We start from the raw sequence: 25463 nt of genomic DNA, 5'->3' as shown, positions 1-25463 counted from the left end.
AGGGATGTAAATCAAGCTTGTCCAAAAGACAACTACCCTACACCATTTATTGACCAGATAATTGATGAATGCGCCAGATGTGAAATATTTTCATTCATGGATGGATTCTCCGGGTATAATCAAATAAATATCCGCCCACAGGACCAGTCAAAGACTGCATTTATTTGTCCGTGGGGCACATTCGCATATCGCAAATTACCCTTTGGTTTAAAGAACGCAGGGGCAACGTTTCAGAGGGCAATGAATTATGCCTTCCACGACATCAAAAACATCATTCAACCATATCTCGTCGACCTTCCGGCTCATTCTCAAAAGCGGACTGATCATTTGCAGCATTTAAGAGCGATATTTCTACATTGCCGACACTACAAGATACGACTCAATCCACACAAATGTGTGTTTTGTGTCAGTTTTGGTCGTTTACTTGGCTTTGTAGTCTCAAAGGACGGGATTCGTCTCGACCCATGTAAGGTTCAGGCAATCATTAATTTTCCTCCACCTTCAAATTTGCTTCAGATTTAGAAACTCCAAGGGAAAGCAAACTTTCTGAGGAGTTTTATTCCAAATTACGCAGAACTTGCTAAAGGTTATACACGTCTATTGAAAAAAGAAGTACCCTTTAACTAGGATTAGGTCGTGCAAGCTTCCTTTGATGCTTTAAAAGAATCCCTGATGAAAGCATCATTAATGTATGCTCCTGATTATCAAAAATACTTTAACCTGTATCTGGCTGCAGCAGATACAACCATTGCAATGGTTTTAGTTCAAGAAGACAACAAAATAGAACATCCTATATATTATTTAAGTAAGAACTTAAATGATACAGAAAGCAAATATTCTTATGTTGAAAAGCTAGCGCTCGCAGCTGTTTAAGCGATACAGAGATTTCGACATTATGTCCTCTTTCGAAAAACTACCATACTGTCAGATTGCAACCCCATGACTTATATATTGTCGCGGCAGTTGCTGGGGGGAAAATATTCAAAATGGATAGCAATTCTACAAGAGTTTGATCTGGAATTTGTAAAATCCAAGTCAAAGAAAGCCCTGGTTTTCGCAGAATTATTATGCGATCTGCCATCGACGTCCAACGATGAAACATCCGAAGAAACAATCGTGGATGAATCTTTGTTTCTGATATCTTCAAGCAATCCGTGGTATGGAGATATAATTATCTATCTCCAAACCCAAAAATATAGACCTAATACCTCCCACTCCGAACAAAAACGTGTTCGATACCAATCAAAAGACTACATGATCGTCGGTAACACACTTTACCGTCGTGGTGTCAATACAGTTTTGAGGAGGTGCCTCACCCATGAGGAAGCCGAAAAAGTCCTGAATGATTGCCATTTAGGCACGTGTGGGGGGCATCAATCTGGTTACGCTACGACGCAAAAAATTTTACGAGCAGGATACTTCTGGCCAACAATGTTCAAAATTCGCATAACCGCAGTCAGAAGTTGCCTTGCCTGTCAAATTTTCGATAGCAAAACCAGAAGGCCACCTGCACCTTTGTAGCCGATAGTTGCTGTCGGGCCATTCGCCAAATGGGGCATTGATTTCATGACATGTAACCCCACCTCGACCAGGGGGCATGGGTATATCATAGTTGCAGTGGACTATTTTACCAAATGGGCCGAGGCGATGCCTACATTAGATAAAACTGGTGAAACAGCTGCCCTTTTCTTTTTCAATCATGTAGTCACCAGATTCAGCGTTCCATAGGCTATAGTCACAGATCATGGATCGCGTTTTTGCAATCACATGATGGCCGAATTAGCTGCCAAATTAGGGTTGTCTCACAACAGCTCTACTCCATATTACCCGCAGGCCAACGGACAAGTTGAAGCAATCAACAAGGTCCTGAAGCGCATGCTCCAAAGGATGATTGGAGTCCACAAAAGGAGTTGGCACCTGATCCTGTACTCGGCCTTGTGGGCATACCGAACATCGGTAAGGAATGCAATCGGGTTTACACCTTTCCAACTGGTATATGGCCTAAAAGAAATCTTACGAGTTCAGTGTGAAATCTCGTCCCTCAAACTCGCAATTGACATTCTCCCTGGAACTTCAGAAGAGGAGGCTCGTTTCTTGGAACTAATCCAATTGGATGAAATGCGTTGTGATGCCGCTTTGGCTAACAAAGCCCATAAGAAATGAGTCAAGGCGCAGTTCGACAAGAATGTCAAATCCCGTGTCTTCTCGGAAGGTGACTTGGTCTTGCTTTATGACCAGGAATCCGATAAATTGGGAGCAGGTAAATTCAAGTCTTTATGGATGGGCCCCTATATTGTTAAGTGAGTGTTAGCAAAAGGAGCCTACGAGTTAATGGATCATGACGGGATTCCACTGGCACAACCTTGTAACGGGTTGTACCTTAAGCGTTACTACGCGTGATTCAGTGTGGTAACCCATATGCTTTTGTTACATTTTTGTTTTCGCTAAAGTATTTGTTTTGGTCAAGTAAATCCACTTTTTACATTTGTCGCAGATGTCGAACCTATTGGAATCTTTTGTTGGATATGCCAACGAAGCAAGTCGTAGTTCGCAGAACCTATCTTCTGTGGCCTAGGCCATTTTTTATCCAAGCGGCAAGTTAATAAGTTTCAGAGGGGTATGCATTGGTCGATCAACAAATAACATCACTGAATGTAGCGCGTTGATAGAACTTCTCTCTGATGCCATCACACATGGCATACGCCAACTGGTCGTCAGACTAGACTCACAGCTCGTCATACTACAACTCACTGGTATCTACTCCGTCCGAAATCTAGCTATCTATCGCATGTTCCTAGGGGTCAAGATTTTGGAAAGGAAATTTGATTTTATTCAATATCAGCATATTTCCAGAAGCTTAAACACATTAGCTGAGTCATTGGCAAATTATGTGTTGGATAGACATTTGCAACATTTATAAAAAGAAGAATTTCATCAATATTTGCATTCGAATCATGTAACTTAACCAAAATAAAACTCCGAAAATCAAAAATATATATATAACTGTTTATGGTTTACACATAATGTTCTGTAACCAAGACAAAAATTGGTCAAATGACCCAAAACTCAAAATGCTAGGGGGCACCCTAGTCTAATGATGCTGGTGATAACAAGTCACCACCTGTGCAATCATGCATGAAAGCCTAGTCCATCGACTTGGCATGCCAGTAGTATGTCGTTGCAGCCTCAGAGGCAGCTCGTTAGTGCTCACATCTAGAATACCGAGAGTGAGGCCCTCGACCTGATCCTGTAATGTTGAAAGAGTCTTGGCCACATCAAGGTCGCGAAGGATAGCCCTTCCCACAACCTCTCCTACTGGAGCGGCAGCTAGCACTCTCAGGCATACTATTGGCCGAATGGGGCCAACATCTGCATGAGTACATGAGTTCTGATTAGTCTTGACAGAATAAAGCACAAGGACATTGTAAAGAGAAACGATAAACAGAAATATGGTCAAAGAATTTACCAATGGCACCCCACTGCTCGCCAGTCGGCAGTACCAAATCCAGGTCACTCGGAAATCCATACCAGTATATGGATACTCAGAATAAACCATCTCCTGACGATCGAACCACCCGAAGAAGGTATCAGAAAAGGAAATCTGAGATTGACCAGCATGTCTGGACATATGGTCAATCCATCTTTGGATCCATGGCTCATTCGGTGGAGGCAAACCAAGTGAAATATACTGCGGCTGCATCAGCGGGATCTTTTCCAAGGCGAAGGTGGTCAAAATAGAACCATATCCAAAGTTCTTCAATCTTCCATTTTTCACCTTGGTCAACTGTTCTTTCATCACAAAGAGTACTGCATCACACTAGTTGAACACCTTCGGTTCGAGACATTCTAAGGCATACTACATATAAGACAGGTTGGCCACATGAAGAGCCGCACCACCAGCCATCCTACCAAAGGTGAACAGAATGGTCCTCAGGGACCTGTCAGTGACATCTCAGATGATGATCTTGTCGTCTTTACTCGGCTGAGATCCCTCTCTGCAATACCTGTGAATATAATCTCTCACATATTCACCCCTGCGGGCCGAACCTGATAAGGAGATAGGGGCACCCTGCCTCGATAAGCCGGTCAAAAAATAGATGTCCACGACAGTCAAGGGGATGGATTTTCCCCTAATCTGGAACACCTGGCTGGTAGGGTCCCAAGCATCGAGCAAATACTGCAACAAGTTGATTTGTTTCCTCATGCTAGAGATGCGGAAAAACTTGAACAGGCCACAGTTCCGCAGTGCGTTTACCGTAACCGGATCATGTAAAGCAAGCATGTCCTCTTCTTCATGCTCACATTCTCGCCATGTAACAGGCATTTTGCTCCAATGAATCTCTGAAAACAAACAAGAGAAGAGTTAGATCCTGATTTGGTGAAAAACAAGCAAAAAATTTCCATTAAAATCTGTGCACAAATTTCCCTCCTTGCGCCCATCGCACCCCCAGCAGTGTTCTGGGTGCGTTGCATGCTAACTGTCCAGTGGGTAGGCCAACATGCAACGCACCTTTCGATATAGAAAGGGTGCGATGGAGCCAGGGCAAGTTTTTCAAACCCCAGAGGCTCAGAAAAACCAGAAATCAGGCTCAAAATGAAAAATGGAAAAGATGAAATGAAAGAGCTCAGGTTTAGCTCCTACCTAGTCCAGACGGTGCTGAAAATCGTCCGCAAAATCTCCCGGAATCAGCTGGTGAAAATCAAAGGGGAAAGCACCTCCAAAGCTCCAACAAGCCAAAGTTCAAATGAAATGGTAAAATGAGGGGTAAAAGCACTTTTAAATTACTTTTTTATGTAATTCAAGTAAAATATTAGTGTCTTAACTCATTTTTCAAACATATATTGTTCATTTCTAACTAGTTTGATGAAGCAATTGAGCATGCAGTACAATCTTTGAAGGAACAAAGCTATTAATGGTAAAGTCAAGAAATGACCGCTAAATCGAGTAGTTTTAACGCGGACTTCAAGCTCATTAAAAAATAAACATAAGCAATGAGCAAGTGTTTCCCCCAATGTTTAAGCTCATTTTAAAATAAAAAATGAACGAATTTTCGGTAAATAACCGTCGTGAATGTAGTACTTCAGCCTTTAAAGCCTTGTTCGTGTTCTCATCATCACCTCCACTCTGTATTGGCCGATCATTCACCTCCACTTGATTGTTTACCCCTTTTGTGGAACAGCTGCGAAGAGTGATCCTATTAGCCATCCTTGTAACACTGCCGTGATTGGAAAATTCTAAACCTTACCTGGAATCAGCTACTACCCGAATTTATCACTCATTCCTCAAAGACGAGTCTCCTTTAAGCTCTTTTAAACTGACTCGTAAAATATGAAAAGATTGCCGAGCCATTGGCCTCTCCAGCTCGTTAAAGTGACCGGAAGTGCTATCCCTCCTTTAGATTTTAATCTTTTTGGGCCTGAGGGATTATTACACAAAAATATCGAGCGCTTGTTTTGTTCGGCTCGTTAAAAGTACCGAAAATACATCCCTTCTGTATTATTTTATACTTTTTCGGACTTAAGGGATTAGATGACGAAAAGGGATTTTTGGAGTTTCCTTTACGTCCCTTTTCAGACTCTCTAAAATTGAAAAAGGACCGAGTTATCTTTGTTGTTAAACTTGTTAAAACCTAATAGCGACAAACTTGTCCATAACAGACAAGAACGAGTTTCACTATTGCTAGGCTCGTTAAAACATAGCGATGGGTTTGCCCGAAGGGAAAATTATAGAACAAGCATATGTTATCCTCCTCAAGCTTGACAAAAATAAAGAGGTACTAGTCAGCAATGAATGGGGAAAAATTGCGAAGAAAACTTGAAGAAACTTTGTTGGTAGCAAGTCACTCTTGAACATGACACTTTCACTCCGCATCCAAGTCGGGTTGGGTTGTTCCATTCACTGGTCACATCACCATGGTTCCATCACACCATCCACATTTGGGGTTAATGCTACCGATCCATCATGTCAGTGTCGTCGATATGTTCAAGAGAAGTCGCTCAGAGAATTCACCTGTGTCTCACCCACTGCAATACATTTATGCTCCATTCTTTCATGACCGCCACCCTGAACCTTATATCACCAGATCGTTTTCACCTCCATTAAAATCATTTGCTCCATTCTGTGTCATTGATGTGGGATTCACTAAGGCCCTCCTATGACGGATCGCTTCTTGTCGACATCAGCTCATTATCCAAGAAGTCGATCTAGGAACAACCCTTTCAGTACTTTGAAGCTTGCATGCCTCAATGGCAAGTTTCTCACTTCCGGCGACAGGTTTACATCAATGGCCTTCGACAGAAAGATTTTGCATGGTGTTCGACGCCAAGGCCTTTATTCACACCACGTGAATTGTACTGTAGTACCTTGAGGGTCATCATCGTTATCGGTGATTCCTCTCGCGCCTATTAACGGCTTACATCATTGGCTGGTAATCAGGCGATGTCTTTCCATGTTCGACTCCAGAACATCTCTCACATGGATCAACTTGTACTTTGAGTGAAGATCGAACGAGATTGAAGACCCCGGATCTAGTTTCATCCATCCGGGCTGCGATATATATTCAGGAAAATAAAGACATCAAATGTACATCATTTCTACATAGATAATCATCCAATATAAGGGATGATGGCTCTACCAGAATCATCAGTCTACACTCAGACGATTGTCTGTCTCATGTACATGAAAAATGAATTTATAAAGCTAAGCATGGGAATGCCCGCCTCAGCTAGATCATGAAAATATTATGAAGATAATGTATTGTATTGTATCTTATTACAGGTCTCATTCCAGCTTGAAAGAACTTCAGATCCTCATGATAAAGCATTTCACCCAACATCGACAAATTAACGACCTCATGCTTTAGGGGGCAACTGTTATAGACATTTTTGGGCACTGCAACCCCAATCATAAATGTCAATAAACCAAGGGCTCTTAAGTCCCTAAAAGTGTTGTTCCGACCCCTAAAAGAAGAAGGTCAACTGATTACATCTTCTCCCAGAAGTTCTCCATGAAAAACTACTCAGAACCGGTCAAAACTGGACCATTTCACCTGCTCCATAGGCAAAGTGCATTGCATCCCACCTGAATACACACAGCAGGTGTGATGCATGTCAAAAATCACTTCTATGGGGTGTGATGGGTGAGAAGGGACAAATGGCAGGGTCAATCCGCAAGGTGGAGGAGCATGTAATCTTCCAGAAACTTCTCCTGTGACACTTGCCTCGCTGAATTTGACCAGGGATGAGTAAGAGATCATCAATCTCCAAGTGGAATCAAGAACTATCAGAGAGAAGACACTAATCAAATCTCAAAAGCTGGCTCATCCCCCTTGCAAACATCTATATATGGATCCCTCATCCCAGAGATCCAGAGGTTGGAATTTTGTATCTTGTAAGGAGGTGCTACTGGTTTCTTGGTGCAATATCATAGTGTTGGGTGATCTAAGCTTTTCATGAGGTGAAGAAGGACTTCTTGCTGAGAGGATGATGTTGGTCAGAACAATTAGTTGTAATTCTCTTGGCTCTTTCTTTATTATCAATAAATCTATTCAAGTTTTCCTCCACATGTTTGTATGATTAATGTTTTATGCATTTGTGTGGTCAATGTACATCTGATCCTATATTGTTTATGATAATAGATCTATGTTCTTGGATAGTATTATGCTGCTTTGGTTCTACAAGTACCCTGTGAAGCTGGGTGGACAAGGAAGCGAGTAGCAAAAGATCTATCAGAAGGGAGAGGAATCGAACAAGGAACCAAGCGCAAGACAGAGGTTGGTCTCCTTTATTCTTCTCTCATCTATCTCTCATAAAGGAAAATGAAAGTAGTTTTAATTTGTTTGTTTCTAAGGTAGCTACCAGCCTTAGTGGGATTAGCATCTCTGCATAGACACTATTCCCAGTAACACTTTTGAAAACAAACCTTCTTGTGTTTCAAAGATTTCCTTGAGGTCCTTGGGATAAGGAGAATGCCTTCAGCCCTTCTTCCTTCTTGTCCTCTCCTGGACTTAGCTATCTGTAGCTTTCTCTTCACCTTTGCAAACTCAAGCAATAATCAGTTTACAAACAATCAAACAGTCAAATCCTTTGTATTGTTTAAACACCCATCAAGTCAAACAAGCAATCTATCGCTCTGTCTATCAAGCATCCTATTGCTTTGTCATTCAATAAATTATGCTCTGTCAATTAAGCATCCTATTGCTCTATCATTCAAGCAACTATGCTTTGTAAATCAAGAAATCATGCTTTGTCAATCAAGTAGCTAGCTCTGATACCACCTGATCTGAAATGAGGGTTTAACATCTTGTTATACTTATAAGAACCTCCCACTCCAAAGCTTAACAAATATATGATCTAGCTTATGTTGACAATTGCAGAATTAAGTACTTGAAACAGGTGTATGTCTTTGTTTGTTTTTAACTGTTTTAGTGCTTTAAGTGTTTCTGTTGATATAAAACACATATAACAGTAATATAGTTGCAACAAATAAGCAACACACACATAACAACAAATTTAATATAGGAGTTCACCCAAATATCATGGGCTACATCTCCTTGATCTTTTTTCATCTTCAGTTGGCTCTTTGGGATTATGGTAAAGCTTCTTTTACAAGTTCCACACTTAAATCCAAAGGTTACTGAACTAAACCAATGGGTTTCGAATACCATCTATATCCCTGGCTGTCCTCACTCTGCAAAAATATTTAAGCTTCCTTGGACTTGATTCCTTCAATTAGTGCTCTGAGCTGTCTTGAGCTTCTTGATGGCACTAACTATCTCAGAATTCCTCAACTGTCTCTGGAACTTCTTCTTCTGTCTCCAACACATATCAAACACCTACAACAAACTGATAAGTTGATCATTTGCTGCCTGAAACTTCCCTGTAGCTCCTTGGCCCTTAGAAGTCCCTAAATGCTTCTACTAATCCCTGCAATGGTTTCAGAAGGTCCTTTACAGTCAGAATTGACTATTGGATCACTGAGAATGAGTACTGGTAGCTCCTACAACTGCCTCCAACCTCTGGTGGCTTTTGAGCTCCAAATCAACCTTCCTGGATGAAATTCTCCATGAAGATGACTTCTTCAGCTTCTTTGGATTATTCTATTGGCTTCAAAAGGCTCTAATTAGCCTAGAAAGCCTCTTGTTTCACTCTAGCTAGTCTTCTGAGCTTCTTTGTATCTTCTCTGGACTCTCTCTGTTTTCTGCCTTCCCTATTTTGAAAACTTCTCCTGGAGTGTATTTATGCTTTATCCTCTAGGGATACTCCACCAATTTTGGTGACTGCACTTATCTCCAACTAAACTTAGCATATCCTCTAAACTTTAGCCACTCTGCCAGGCTGACCATCAGAGGTAGCCGTTAGCATTACCGTAACTGTTGAGCGCACATATGTCCAGTATAATCCTGGATGTTAGGGATATTCCTCCATAGAGCTTGCGATAATGTTAACTCTCAACCGTGAATCTATCCCATCCATCGAATGGTTGTCGCATTATCCACTAGCCATCTAGCCTAGACGATCTCCACTGTTGATGTGACCCTACTCGATCCAATGGACATCGCGCAATCTCGTGCAGATTTCTGCATGACCGATATTAAATTGAGGGCACATGAGAAAAGCAGTTTTTCCCTGCTATATGTCACCTGCTGCGGCTAATCGCGTGCTTTTCGTATAATACCGCTTCCAATCTTTCGGCCGTGCGAGAAACCATTTACTGCCTTTCCAAGACCACCCACATGCTTAATTCATATTTTAAGAAAAAGTAGCTTAATAAAGGTTTCAGCGCTTAAAGCCAATATTAACCTTTTAATGTTAATTCACATAGGACTGGTGGTCATGTGAACTACAACCGCATGTACGTTGTTTGCAACCTTATTCTTAACTACGGTTAAGGTCCTTGATCAATATCCGATCAACCCCCTATTGAAAGTGTTGATCATCCTCTCAGCAAATCAATCAATATCCATATCCTTCATAGATCTAGTGACCTCCCTAACATCCCATGCCTTTGCTATGGTTTCCTCATCTTGTTCATAGAAAACTGCTTTCTTTTCTACCTCCTCCCACTGCCTCTTTTCTTCTTCTTCCTTCCTTCCTTATAACATTCCTAAGAGTAGTGGTGGATTGAGTTTCAAGCCAATCCAATTGACTTTGAGCCTTTGTATAGATTGCTTGTACATGGGTGTCCTGTTCAGTGCTTCTCTCATTCTTTGAGGAGAGTGGTACTCTCTTATCTTTAAGTTGTATGGCAATGTGTTCCATCTCCTCAGGTAAGCATGTACGCTTTCATCCCCTAACAACTTGAACATGTCCTCAAAATGTGAAATTGTTTACTCTTGTGTAGCAAGATACCTGGGTGCAAGCTGAGGATCATTTTCAATTAAATTATGTGTGTTGATGAGAGCCATTGGATTGGACTGCTCAGCTCTGATCATAAGAAGTTATTTTTGTTCTCTCACTAATATCCTTTTCATTTCTACAACCCTTTCTTCGTCATGGTTCATCCATGATGCCAAAGCCATCAATTGTAAATCTCATAGCTTGGCATTATAGTCCCATACATTCATGTCTATTAAGGCCATATTATGCAAATAAAAGTCAGACATCTTGGCCCTATCTTCTAGTGTGCTCTGATCACAAAGATCAATTAACTTCCTGTAGTCCTGAAATGGCATAGTGCCCCTATGTGCTAAGGTCTTAATTTGGAATTTCAGCCACTATTACTTAAGGTATAGGACATAGGATTTAGTTGGCATCCTCCATTGGATCACTTCCAGAGAGAAACTGGCCATACATGCCAATTGGTTCTCCCTTTCTTGCAAGTGTCCTTTCAACCATGCATTTTTTGTCTCTAACTGATTTCTCAGTATGGCCTCTCTGTCTCTCAAGCTACTTAGTTCTCTGCCCATCTCCTTAAGCTTCTCATCCATGTGACCAATGTCTTCCACCCCTTTGGGTTTGGAAATATGCATCCATCGATGAGTTCTGGCTCTCTCCTTCTCAAGCTCAAAGAATAGTGGAATAACAAGTTTTTGTGGAATGACCCTACCCCCTTCAATAAATCTTTAGTAAGATTCAAGGTTAGGTTGGGGGCTAGGTTCCTTTAACTCAGGGTCCTCTTCTTTGGTTTAATGTTGTAGGATTCCCTCCTTATCCAATTTTTGAGTTTCCTATAGGTTTAACAGAGTATCCTTTAGGACTGCTTCAACTTCCTGTAGGTCTTGCAGTGTATCCTATAGGATTGCTTTTCCTTTGGATGAGGTGGATCTAGTTATAGGCCTTCTCACATATGTGATAGGAGACTTAGGAGGAGGCATTTTCTCCTGCTATTTAGGTGAGTCCTCAATCACAATGGGAATTTTGGTTGGTGTTTGGGGTTTCTCCTGTCTTATGCTTGTGCTTTTCCTTGTCCTGAAATAAGGGGGTTTGCCTTTGTCTTTTGCCTTTCTGTTTGATAGGGATGCTAAGAGCAGTGAGGGAAACTATTGTTTCTCTCTCAGTGGCCTTTGGAGATGTTATCACAAAATCGTGTACTAAGGGCTGCTACTTAGCAAGATCTCATGCAACTATTTCAAACCAGGCTTTAGACTAAGGCTTAGCCTCCTTAGTCAGAGAGGGCTCTCTCACAGATTTTTGATATGGATTAATAACAAGGAAAGATGGCTAACTCTTCAAACAGTACATGAAAATAAGCTGGTTGGAACAACAAAATAACACTTCTTCCATTGGGCTCATGGAGTCAAACACCTCTGCAGTAAACTATAAACTACTCAATCATGGAAGCCAAGGCATATAATGTTTAAACACTCAGAACATTTCTCAAAAAGAACCTCAACTCATAAACATACACAAGGAAGTCTGAGCACTAGGTGAATTCAGAGTGATTTCATGTCTATTGAGCTGTAAAACAGAAAGGATAAAGACAAAACCACATATATTCTGAGCCTTTGAACACAAGATGAATCTTGGGAAGAAAAAGTAATCTTTCTATTACTGTCAAAAGTCTTTTACCTTAGCCAATATAAAAACTCTGTTTCTTTTATAAATCTCCAACCCCAATTACATCAGAGTTTCTCCTATATATAGGAAAACAAAACTAAAACTACCTTGAGTCTCCTCCTCCAGCATGAGGGGAGCTCGATGGTCTATCATTAACTAACCTTATCTATTTTTAAACAAACTTATTAAATACATAAAGTATTGTGCTGTAAATACATAGAGTCCTAATCACATTGAAATTCTAACTCTATCTCCTCGTATGCATGATGCCTTTCTTGAGCTTTGACACCTGTACATTTTCTGTTGTGGCCGAGATATGTTGGAGGAGCATTCAATGAACGAGCTGGCCTTGGATACTAGATGTGTAGATGGCTCATTAATTAGTAAAGATGAGTGCCCTGTTTTCACGGTCCATGTCTTCCATTATTCTTTATTACTTAAAGACCACGCTCCAAGCTCTTTAATTCTTCAATAACAACGCATAACACCATATGCCTCATGATCTGGATGCCTTGTGGACTGAACAGGTGTACAAACCAAAAATTCCGGTAACCCTACCAGAACCCTAGTAATTCAGTCATAAAGTACCTTTAAGAAAACTTTAGCAAAAAACAAAATATTTCACCTTTTCTCCAAAACTCACACCTGTCATTGTTTGAATTGCTATGATAGCTTTGTATGGTCTCCCTCCTATCCTCGAGGCATTCCTTTCAAAATTCGCTGACCTCATCATCAAATTCATTGTTTTCTTATAAAACAGCATCTACAGCAGTTTCGTAGTGCGCTACGAAACTACTGTTTTTGTTAAAACAAAGAGTATTTGTCTTGAAGCGTGGTTTGCTTAGACTCATAATCTCAGACATCACCATGCCATGAGCCTGAACCAAGCCTTTTAGACTCATAACCCCTGCAACCAGTAGCTCCATGAAACATTCTTGACGATTAGCCCTTGCACATAGCATCAGTGCAATTTCACCAGTTTCTGTTCTTGCATACAAATTGCATTTATGTTCTATGAAATGTTTTAAGATTATATGACAGCCCATCCTGGCAGCCATGTGAAAAGGGCGGAATTCATGTCCGTTCTTTGTTTTGATAGAAACCTCAGCATTCGCACCAGCATCTAAAAGTGCACCAACTGCCCCTGAGTTGCGGCAAAGAACTGCATGACAAATAAGAGTTCTCCCTCGATGTTCACTATCTGGGCATATGTATTCAAGCAACATTTTTAGGATTTCTTCCTTTGCTTCATAATATTCAACAGCACACCATGCTTCATTATATGGCTCTGCTCGACATGCCCCAACACGCAACTCTTCATCAGAGTCTGTATCCCATGAATTTACATCCACTCCATTCTTGATTAAAATAGAAACAATCTCCACAAAACCTCGGCAGCTAGCATACACCAACGCATGTGCAGCTGCTTCTATAAGACCCTGAGGGATAACAGCGCATTCGTTCTTAGATTGAACTACCTGCCTCTCTCTTCATCTACCAACGCTCACTGAACGGATCAGTTGTCTTGAAATACAGCTCATATCCAATCCATGCCAAGAAAACAAATACAGCAACCGCCAATGCATTAGTGAACTTCCTGTAAATGTCTGGCTTAGCAAGCAACCTCCTTACCTGAAGTTTCTCCAATGTTTTAGACAAAGAAGTAAAAATCCAAATAACGATGAAAGCATCCACAATTGCAACGAGCAGAACAAAAAATAATCTGGCTTTTCCTGTCATGGTAATTGGCACATTAATAGTTTCCACGACGACTTCTTTAGCATCTCCATGAAAGCGGACGCTTGTCACATAAGGCCAGGTGGCATCTTTCGCTGAAGGCCGCCAAATGACTTCACCCTCCAGTTCCTGCTTTCACACGCTGTTTCTTACGATGCTTTTGTTCATTATGACGTAAGCCTTCAAAGGAGCTCAACACAAACCGTCTACCCAATCTTCCAAATAGTAATCTGCCTTTTAAATTTTACTCCACGCATCTGGTGCTTTGGCTACAGGTGTGGGAACACTGTACATCAAAAACAATCCTATGGCCGAGAACTAAATTCCATAGGTGTCCACGAAGACTCAGCACTCTCTTATTGAAGTAAACAGTGATTGGCTGCCATATTCAAACACAACTTGACAATCATTATCGCCTTCAGAAAGATCTGTAGATTGGGAACTAGGTGACCAAGCATTAGGGTTCTGCTCTTACAGTTTTCTTGGATAAGGAACTTGTATTTTCATTATAACTAGAATCACTTTCTTATGCTTTCTCAAATATGTTTATTCCTTTAAACCATCTCTGAAGCTTTGCAAAAGAATTCCCATCTTCTTGCTTAGACTTAGAATCCAAAGCTTCCTCGAGTTTACTATAAAAGAAAATGTTAAAGAAGTGATAGTCATTCTTGTGCTCGGTACGCAGAGATTCAGATTTTTGGATAGTTCATAATTGCTGAAGACAAGAATTGTAAGGGAGCCAGGCATTCCATATCAGAGAGACAAATTACAACAGATTCTGGATGATCTCTTTCAGGGAAGTAAATTCAGATGTCCTATCTCCGTCTTGCAGATATTCTAAGGGCCTCATACTGCCTCTTTGGTTTCTCATCATCTTCATTCAAAACAACTATAACCTTTTTCATTGAACTTACTGGTGTAAAAGAGAAGCACTCTTTTGCTGAACTTTGTGTAGCATAAGTTGAATCTGCCACCCCTTGTCCATCTGTTCGACTGCAGCCACTCTCTTCAATAACAGGAGAAAACTGAGCAGATCCCAATTGATTACTTGTGATACTCATATATATCAACTTACCTTGATTGCTGCAACTACTGCCAGAACTAGAAGAAACGGACCTCTAAAAAACTTTGGCATGGAACCAACTGGCGAGCTATTTTCCAGCAAACTGTCACTGCCAAATGATAAGGATAAGCGGTCGAATTGATAGGCAAAGGGTATAATCTGATGACTAATAATGGATTTTGGGGAATATGACAGCTGTGCAAGACATTTCGTAGCGCAGTTAGTACAAAGTCGGTGTTTTCGCTACGAAATCACTAAAACAGATTGCGCTGCGAAACTGCTAAAGGATTTATGCGCTGCTAAAACACTTTGTCCTTAAGCTAGTCTGAGCAATTTTGGCAACATAATTTTCAGTGATAACAGTGGCTCCACTTGGGATAGTGTACTCCTGCAGTACAGTAAGAACATGCAGATCCAGTGCCTTATCCATTTATGACAAACAGAAATTTGCTTGACAAGCATGACTGTAGGAGAAAGAAAACTACATCTACTGAAAAATGCTCAGTTAACCTTGAGCTTATTTGTATTTACCTACCTACCTACCCTAACAATTTCAACTTCTTTCTGCTCAATCAATGTGAAATTTCCAATGTAGCCAATCATTTATCTTATCTGACATTTGAGTCCTTTGGCTGTGCTTGAAACAAAAATAAGCCAGATACTGAAGTAACCGAGGCAGCATGAGGTGTAACGGTTCTTCAACATGAAAATATAACTGGAAGCCGCCTGAACAGTAAATCTTTTCCATGTATTCAGCTATAGGGTCAAAAAACACATGGTTAGTTTGCTGATTCTCAAAACTTTCTGTATCTTTAGAGAACCTATCTTCAGCCACACCAAATTTATTTGATATGCTATCCAACTGCCTTTCTAAATGATGCTCACAAACAATGTAATTTTCCTCACTACTATGATCATTATTTGAAGTAAGCTGCTGCAAGGAATTACAAAATTGAGCAAGCTTTTCCTCTGCCTGAGGGTCATAGAAAATTTCCTCCAATATTTCTTCTTTCTGGGTGCAATCAATTTCATCTTCATCATGATCTGAAGCCTGACAAATCTGTTGCATCTCTACCTCAATATCAGAGGATTGAACATGGTTTTCACAAGTAAACTCCTGCTGCTCTTCATGCTGTGTTTCATGAAATGTTATACCTTCTGCTTGGTGCTGGAATGCATTGCTATGAAGAGCCTCTAAAATTTCTTCATCCGTAAACTCATCATCATCATAACAATCCTTCAAATACTGAATAAGACTTAAAGAATGTCTACAACAATCTTTGAGTAACAATAAGGAAGGATGACACTCTTTATACATGTCATAGAACACATTATGGAAATCAGCAAGAGAAGATAATGAACCATTTTCCAAACTTTTATACCAAGACCATGCTTTTCCTTCTAAAGTGGCCATAAACATCCTCATGAGACAATCCTCAGGAAAGTGAACCTTAAGACTGCGTACATGCATATGAAACCTAACCAAATGAAGAGCAACATTGTCTTTCTTTTCATCTTTGAATATTGGAAGATCATCTAACCAATCAACCTTTGGCATAGGATTTGGAAAACCAGGGATATGAGACCGATTCATAGGAACATACCTGGCATTCATTCTTGCAGTGGAACTCATCTTGTAACTTCATCAAGCTACTGATCTTCTAGCAGTGGAGTCACCTTCTAATTTGTTATTTGCTGTGTGGAGTCGCCAAGGTAGTTTTGCAGCCTCGAAAACCTTCTGAGCTCCTGCTACCTTCAGAAGTTCAGCTTCATAATTTCGGGAAAGAATAATCTTCAGACTCCCGGCAGACGCACCAAAATGTTATCACAAAATCGTGTACTAAGGGCTGCTACTTACCAAGATCTCATGCAACTATTTCAAACCAGGCTTTAGACTAAGGCTTAGCCTCAGTCAGAGAGGGCTCTCTCACAGATTTTAGATATGGATTAATAACAAGAAAATATGGCTAACTCTTCAAACAGTACATGAAAATAAGCTGGTTGGAACAACAAAATAACACTTCTTCCATTGGGCTCATGGAGTCAAACACCTCTGCAGTAAACTATAAACTACTCAATCATGGAAGCCAAGGCATATAATGTTTAAACACTCAGAACATTTCTCAAAAAGAACCTCAACTCATAAACATACACAGGAAGTCTGAGCACTAGGTGAATTTAGAGTGATTGCATGTCTATTGAGCTGTAAAACAGAAAGGATAAAGACAAAACCACATATATTCTGAGCCTTTGAACACAAGATGAATCTTGGGAAGAAAAAGTAATCTTTCTATTACTGTCAAAAGTCTTTTACCTTAGCCAATATAAAAACTCTGTTTCTTTTATAAATCTCCAACCCCACTTACATCAGAGTTTCTCCTATATATAGGAAAACAAAACTAAAACTACCTTGAGTCTCCTCCTCCAGCATGAGGGGAGCTCGATGGTCTATCATTAACTAACCTTATCTATTTTTAAACAAACTTATTAAATACATAAAGTATTGTGCTGTAAATACATAGAGTCCTAATCACATTGAAATTCTAACTCTATCTCCTCGTATGCATGATGCCTTTCTTGAGCTTTGACACCTGTACATTTTCTGTTGTGGTCGAGATATGTTGGAGGAGCATTCACTGAATGAGCTGGCCTTGGATACTAGCTGTGTAGATGGCTCATTAATTAGTAAAGATGAGTGCCCTGTTTTCACGGTCCCTGTCTTCCATTATTCTTTACTACTTAAAGACCACGCTCCAAGCTCTTTAATTCTTCAATAACAACGCATAACACCATATGCCTCATGATCTGGATGCCTTGTGGACTGAACAGGTGTACAAACCAAAAATTCCGGTAACCCTACCAGAACCCTAGTAATTCAGTCATAAAGTACCTTTAAGAAAACTTTAGCAAAAAACAAAATATTTCACCTTTTCTCCAAAACTCACACCTGTCACTGTTTGAATTGCTATGATAGCCTTGTATGGTCTCCCTCCTGTCCTAGAGGCATTCCTTTCAAAATTCGCTGACCTCATCATCAAATTCATTGTTTTCTTATAAAACAGCATCTACAGCAGTTTCGTAGCGCGCTACGAAACTGTTGTTTTTGTTAAAACAGAGAGTATTTGTCTTGAAGCGTGATTTGCTTAGACTCATAATCTCGGACATCACCATGCCATGAGCCTGAACCAAGCCTTTCAGACTCATAACCCCTGCAACCAGTAGCTCCATGAAACATTCTTGACGATTAGCCCTTGCACATAGCATCAGTGCAATTTCACCAGTTTCTGTTCTTGCATACAAATTGCATTTATGTTCTATGAAATGTTTTAAGATTATATGACAGCCCATCCTGGTAGCCATGTGAAAAGGGCAGAATTCATGTCTGTTCTTTGTTTTGATAGAAACCTCAGCATTCGCACCAGGATCTAAAAGTGCACCAACTGCCCCTGAGTTGCGGCAAAGAACTGCATGACAAATAAGAGTTCTCCCTCGATGTTCACTATCTGGGCATATGTATTCAAGCAACATTTTTAGGATTTCTTCCTTTGCTTCATAATATTCAACAGCACACCATGCTTCATTATATGGCTCTGCTCGACATGCCCCAACACGCAACTCTTCATCAGAGTCTGTATCCCATGAATTTACATCCACTCCATTCTTGATTAAAATAGAAACAATCTCCACAAAACCTCGGCAGCTGGCATACACCAACGCATGTGCAGCTGCTTCTATAAGACCCTGAGGGATAACAGCGCATTCGTTCTTAGATTGAACTACCTGCCTCTCTCTTCATCTGCCAACGCTCACTGAACGGATCAGTTGTCTTGAAATACAGCTCATATCCAATCCATGCCAAGAAAACAAATACAGCAACCGCCAATGCATTAGTGAACTTCCTGTAAATGTCTGGCTTAGCAAGCAACCTCCTTACCTGAAGTTTCTCCAATGTTTTAGACAAAGAAGTAAAAATCCAAATAACGATGAAAGCATCCACAATTGCAACGAGCAGAACAAAAAATAATCTGGCTTTTCCTGTCATGGTAATTGGCACATTAATAGTTTCCACGACGACTTCTTTAGCATCTCCATGAAAGCGGACGCTTGTCACATAAGGCCAGGTGGCATCTTTCGCTGAAGGCCGCCAAATGACTTCACCCTCCAGTTCCTGCTTTCACATGCTGTTTCTTACGATGCTTTTGTTCATTATGACGTAAGCCTTCAAAGGAGCTCAACACAAACCGTCTACCCAATCTTCCAAATAGTAATCTGCCTTTTAAAATTTACTCCATGCAGCTGGTGCTTTGGCTACAGGTGTGGGAACACTGTACATCAAAAACAATCCTATGGCCGAGAACTAAATTCCATAGGTGTCCACGAAGACTCAGCACGCTCTTATTGAAGTAAACAGTGATTGGCTGCCATATTCAAACACAACTTGACAATCATTACCGCCTTCAGAAAGATCTGTAGATTGGGAACTAGGTGACCAAGCATTAGGGTTCTACTCTTACAGTTTGCTTGGATAAGGAACTTGTATTTTCATTATAACTAGAATCACTTTCTTATGCTTTCTCAAATATGTTTATTCCTTTAAACCATCTCTGAAGCTTTGCAAAAGAATTCCCATCTTCTTGCTTAGACTTAGAATCCAAAGCTTCCTCGAGTTTACTATAAAAGAAAATGTTAAAGAAGTGATAGTCATTCTTGTGCTCGGTACGCAGAGATTCAGATCTTTGGATAGTTCATAATTGCTGAAGACAAGAATTGTAAGGGAGCCAGGCATTCCATATTAGAGAGACAAATTACAACAGATTCTGGATGATCTCTTTCAGGGAAGTAAATTCAGATGTCCTATCTCCGTCTTGCAGATATTCTAAGGGCCTCATACTGCCTCTTTGGTTTCTCATCATCTTCATTCAAAACAACTATAACCTTTTTCATTGAACTTACTGGTTTAAAAGAGAAGCACTCTTTTGCTGAACTTTGTGTAGCATAAGTTGAATCTGCCACCCCTTGTCCATCTGTTCGACTGCAGCCACTCTCTTCAATAACAGGAGAAAACTGAGCAGATCCCAATTGATTACTTGTGATACTCATATATATCAACTTACCTTGATTGCTGCAACTACTGCCAGAACTAGAAGAAACGGACCTCTAAAAAACTTTGGCATGGAACCAACTGGCGAGCTATTTTCCAGCAAACTGTCACTGCCAAATGATAAGGATAAGCGGTCGAATTGACAGGAAAAGGGTATAATCTGATGACTAATAATGGATTTTGGGGAATATGACAGCTGTGCAATACATTTCGTAGCGCAGTTAGTACAAAGACGGTGTTTTCGCTACGAAATCACTAAAACAGATTGCGCTGCGAAACTGCTAAAGGATTTATGCGCTGCTAAAACACTTTGTCCTTAAGCTAGTCTGAGCAATTTTGGCAACATAATTTTCAGTGATAACAGGAGACACCCTAGGTGACTCCTCCTTGTCTTCTGTCTCCTCTTTTTCATTGTCCTTTTCCTATCTGTTTTTCCTCTCCTCTTCTCCTTCTAGCTCCTCATCTTGTTTATCAGTGTCTTCTTTGTCATCTTCCTCTATTTCCTCATCATTCTCTTTCTCTTTCTCCTCTTCTTATTCATCTTCCTCCTTATTTATCTCATCTTCATCCTGCTCTACTTCTTCTTCCTCTGCTTCAGTCTCTTCCTCAGCGTTTTGACTGACAATAGGACTAACATCATATGTGAGAGCCTTGATTTCCTCCTCTGTCGGCATGTCTCTAAAAATTGACCATTGGATAGGAATTCTAAGGTTTTGGAGGGTATCTTCTATGATGATTCTGATTAACCCATGATGAGCTGATTGTTGGGAATTTCCCTCTTGCACCTTTATGCTTGTGTCTATCAGTGATTGCAGAAGGAAGTATGGTATGTTGAGTCTATGGTGAGGAGGTGTTTCTGCTCCAAACCTCAACTCTTCAAGAAGCCTAAAGTGATAGCCATAGACCACACTATACCTACCCTCACATGATATGTATTTGATAAGTTGGTAGTTCACCTCATTCAAGGGATATGGTAGGCTTTCTCTCCTTACTCCATTCTTGTCCTCAATGGGCTCCTCACCTTCTAAAAAGAATTTCCTGTTGGCAATCTAGATATCTCACTTGTCTTCCTTCCTCCATGGTACTCCTAGGGGAAGTGTGGTAACTCTGCTGATGACTTCAGGGGTGAGATCTATGGAGAGGCATCTTACCACAATAGTGGCATGGACTATGGTAAGTGGAATGAGGGAGAGAGAAAACTCTCAGGCCACTTCATCATCATACCCTCTTAATTTTTTGAAATATCCCATCCAATTAGGCCTTGTGAAGATTTCTAGCACCTGAGGGTGTTGTTGAATTCTCATAGTGTTAATGGGATCCCTTCTATTAAACCCTTCTCTCATCTTGGTTTGTGAAGTTTGAGGAAATGAGATGGTTGATACAATTGTTAAATGCAACAGTAAATAACAGAAATGACTGTGTGGACAATTCCCTTACACAGCTGCCAAATTCACTCAAACTAGAGGATTTCTTATTCAATTTACTTAGAAAAGGGAAGTAATTACAGATCCTACCTCTCCAAAGTGTTTGCTGTGGGCAACCCTCGTGTTTTCCCCTCTGAAACTCTTCTTGGGCAATCCTGTAGACTGTCTCTGTGTATCCTGTAGGAATCTTGTGTGCAATCTTGTAGGATTTCCTATGCAATCCTGTAGGAAGTCCTGTGTAGAAAAATGATGAAGTTTTTCTCTTCTATAGGTGGCCTAGCTATGAGAGTGAATTTTGCAAGAGTGAGCCTCAAGGAAATGCATGCATGAGTGCATGGGGATCAACAAATATTTATTATTATGGTCGAGTTATGTGAGGTGGTGTGCTGGCAGTGGAGGTACATTTTCTATTTTTGGACCATTGGTCCCCACTACCACCTCATCATTTCCCCCTTCTTGTAGTTAACTCCCATTTCATGCCTCCGTAGACTTAAATGTTTTTGTCCTGCTCTTCTCCTTTTTTGACTTGACTATTTCCACATTTGGTAGGACCAACTCTTTTGTATTCGTCGACTGAAAGAAGGTGGCCAAGTTAATTGGCCACCTTTTGCTTATAAGCGAACTGACTCGTAGCCTTTACATCTTTTGACTACATTATGCAAATTAGAGAGTGAGAGAGATACTTACCTGTGGTGCTAACCCTTGTTACATTTGTTGAAGATCGGAGGTGTTTGCTGTGTGTTGGTTGCATGCTATTTTTTCACCTTTATTATTATTATTATTGCTCTCTGATGATTCCTTTGATGTGTAGGTACCTGGTGTTGAAGATTTTGGTGCTGCTTCTACTTTGGAGCTCCTTCCGCTCTTGGATAATTATGTTTGAAGCTTGCTGCAATCATGATTTGTATTCTGTGGGATAGGCTGCTATAGGATTTCCTACAGGATGTCCTGTAGCTGCTTCTCCCTCAGAACTCTTAATCATACACTCTGCTGGGATTTTGAGGATAGTGACATGGATTGAGAGGAAGACTAGGAGTGTGGAGAAATGAGACATACTCAAGTGCTGCTCCCTTCTGCTCTCTGTCTCATGTTTGTTTTCCTTTCTTTCTTGAAGACTATGACAAATATATTTTTTTGAAATTGATTATTTTCTTTTATGGTGACTACAGGGGTGATGAAAGTGGACATAGGTATGGTAATGAAATGTTGACGTAGGGGTGTTATTTCTTTGACATATGAGGTCATTTTTTCCTAGGGTCACTTCTTGTAGGATTCCTGAGCCACTGCAATTCCTACAGGATCGTCCTGTAGGTTTTCAGGGGATCTTGTATGTTTACACGGGATCCTGTAGAAAACACAGTCCCCTTGTAAACTGAAGCGAAGGAGTGGAAAAAATGGAAGAAATGGTGGAGTGATGACTGACAATGAGTGGAAAATAAAAAATGTGAGTGAAATAGGTCCCTTTTTTATCCTCCTTTGTTCTCTAATCGTCCACCTTAATGATTTTTCTCTCTTTTTTTTTTTTGAAAATAACTAGGCTGCCTCTGAGAGGTTTTCATCCTAGTGGTCTTCCCTGGGTGCCTCAAGAGAGTTTTTCACCTGGGGATCTTTTTTCTTTTTTCTTAGTGATTTGATGAGGCATGAGCCGAAACTTGCTCCACTACCATCACTGTTTTATTGTTACCATCAATGAACTCTTGCTTTGACAATGGTCTTTTGTAAACTTTCAATCAGTGTCCATTAACAAGTAAAGGAATGGCCTCTTCATCTATGGTTCTGATCTGCACTGAACCATTATCATGACATCTCTCTATAACATAAGGTCCTAGCCATCTTATCCTCAACTTGCCCTTAAAGTATTTATATTTGGAATCATATAACAAGGCCCAATCACCTTCTTGAAATTGTTTTTGATGTTTTTATCATGCAATATCTTCCTCTGAAGTTTGGTTACCTCCATGTGCAGGAGGGTCTGCATTCTAAACTCATCTAAACCATTTAACTCCAACTATGTCTCTTTTTGTGCACTGCTGAGATCTATATCTAGTTGGGTTGCCATCCTTAGTGTGTTATACTCAAATTCAATGGACAGTAGGGCCTTTTTCCCATAGACCAGCTCATAGGGTGTGAATCTAATGGTGGTCTTCCAGGTGGTATTATAGGCCCAGGTGGCCTCAACTAGTCTATTTGCCCAATCTTTCCTACTACTGTTAACCACTTTGGTCAAGATGCCCTCCAGCACTCTGTTGGTCACCTCTAGTTGCCCATTAACTTGTGAGTGATAGGGAGTGGAGGTCCTATGCTTGATCTTGTGCTGGCTGAGCAAGCCTTCAATCATGTTGGAGGTAAATTGGATACCTTGATCAGTGACCAGTTCTCTAGGGTACCCAAATTTGTAAAATACATTCTCCCTTAAGAACTCAGCCATTTTCTCCTCTGTTGCTGCCTTAATTCCCTTGGTTTTAGCCCACTTAGTTAGATAGTCAGTGCACACAATGATGTAATATTTTTTCTTGGAAGGAGGGTCAATAGGTCCAATGAATTCCATGCCCCACTTTTAAAATGGCTCGAAAGTAACTTGAGTCTGCAGAGGCATTTCATCCCTTGGAGTAGGCTTTCCCATCCTTTGGCACCAATCACATTGACTAGTATATCTTTTCACATCCTGATGAAGAGTGTGCCAATAATATCCTGCTTGTAACACTTTGAATGTTATCCTTTTTGCTGCAAAGTGACCTCCACAAGGCCCATCATGACAGGTGAGAAGGATGTCAAAGACTTCCTCCTCCCTGACACACCTTATCAAGATTTGATCTGGGCCAAGTTTGAAGAGGTTTCCCCCAATCCAAGTGAAGGGGGCGCTCTTCCTTATAATCTTGCTTTTCTCTCTGGAAGACAAGTTTGGTGGGAACTGTGAAGATACCAAATAGTTCTCCATGTCAGCAAAACATTGAGAGAGAATTGAAATGGTGAACAAGTGCTCATCCAGTAGCTGGTCATCAACCATTCCCTCTTCATCTGCAGGAAAAGTTAATATGGACAAAAAGTTTGCAACAACATTTTCCTTACCAGGCTTATCAACGATAGTTAGATCAAACTGCTATAATAAAAGAAACCATCTTATAATACGAGCATTCACATTGGGTTTATTCATTAAATATTTGATTGCAGCATGGTCAGTATGGAAAAATGTTTGATAGCTTGTAATACAATGCCTAAATTTGTTTAACGAATGCACAACAACTAGGAGCTCCTTTTTGGTCACTATATAGTTCAGTTCGGCCTTTAACAGATTCTTACTGATAAAGTAAATAGCATAAGGCAATTTTTCATCTATTTGACCTAGGGCTTCTCCTATGGTTTTGTGTGAGGCATCAGCATGAATTTGAAAAGGAAGGAAACAATTTGGGCCTAGGAGAATTGGGGTTGTGGTTAACTTGTTCTTCAAGATGTGCAAGGCCTCTTGATAGATTTTTGACCATATAAACTCAGAGTCCTTGGCCAACAACCCAAATAAAGGAGAGGCCAACTTGTTGAAGACCTTTACGAACCTTTGGTAGTATCCAACTAATCCTAGGAAAATTCTGACATCTCTCTGCTTTGGAGGAGGTGGGACACTTCGGATAACAGGTATTTTGTTGGGGTCCACCTGCAATCCTTGCTGAGATATTGAGTGACCCATCACGGTCCCTTTAGTCATCAAGATTTCACATTTCTCGGCACTGAGAGACAGGTTCATCTCAATACATTTGTGCAGTACCTTACCTAAGTTGGACAAAGCCTCCTCGAAATCACCCCCATAAGGTGTGAAATAATCCATATAGATTTCTACTACATCATGGACCAACTCAACAAAGATACTCAGGACTGCTCTTTGAAAGGTGGAAGGAGTATTGCATAGGCCAAAAGGAAGGACCCTATAGGCAAAAAGTGCCCCAAGGACAAGAGAAGGTGGTTTTATCTTGGTCTTCTAGTCTAATCTGAATTTGGGAACTAACACCAGAGGGGAGACCCACTCACTCTCAGAGATAGGATAAATGAATCCTGCATCTAGCAATTTTTGCAGTTCTTCTTTGACTATATCTTTAAGAGATGGATTCATCCTCCTTTGGGGTTGCTGGACTGGCTTGCAACCTTCCTT

This window comes from Pinus tabuliformis, chromosome J (genome assembly GCF_031772625.1).
Source record: "Pinus tabuliformis cultivar Carrire ecotype Pingquan chromosome J, CPIR1, whole genome shotgun sequence".
NCBI classification, from domain to species: domain Eukaryota; kingdom Viridiplantae; phylum Streptophyta; class Pinopsida; order Pinales; family Pinaceae; genus Pinus; species Pinus tabuliformis.
Note: the sequence above shows the minus strand (reverse complement) of the source record.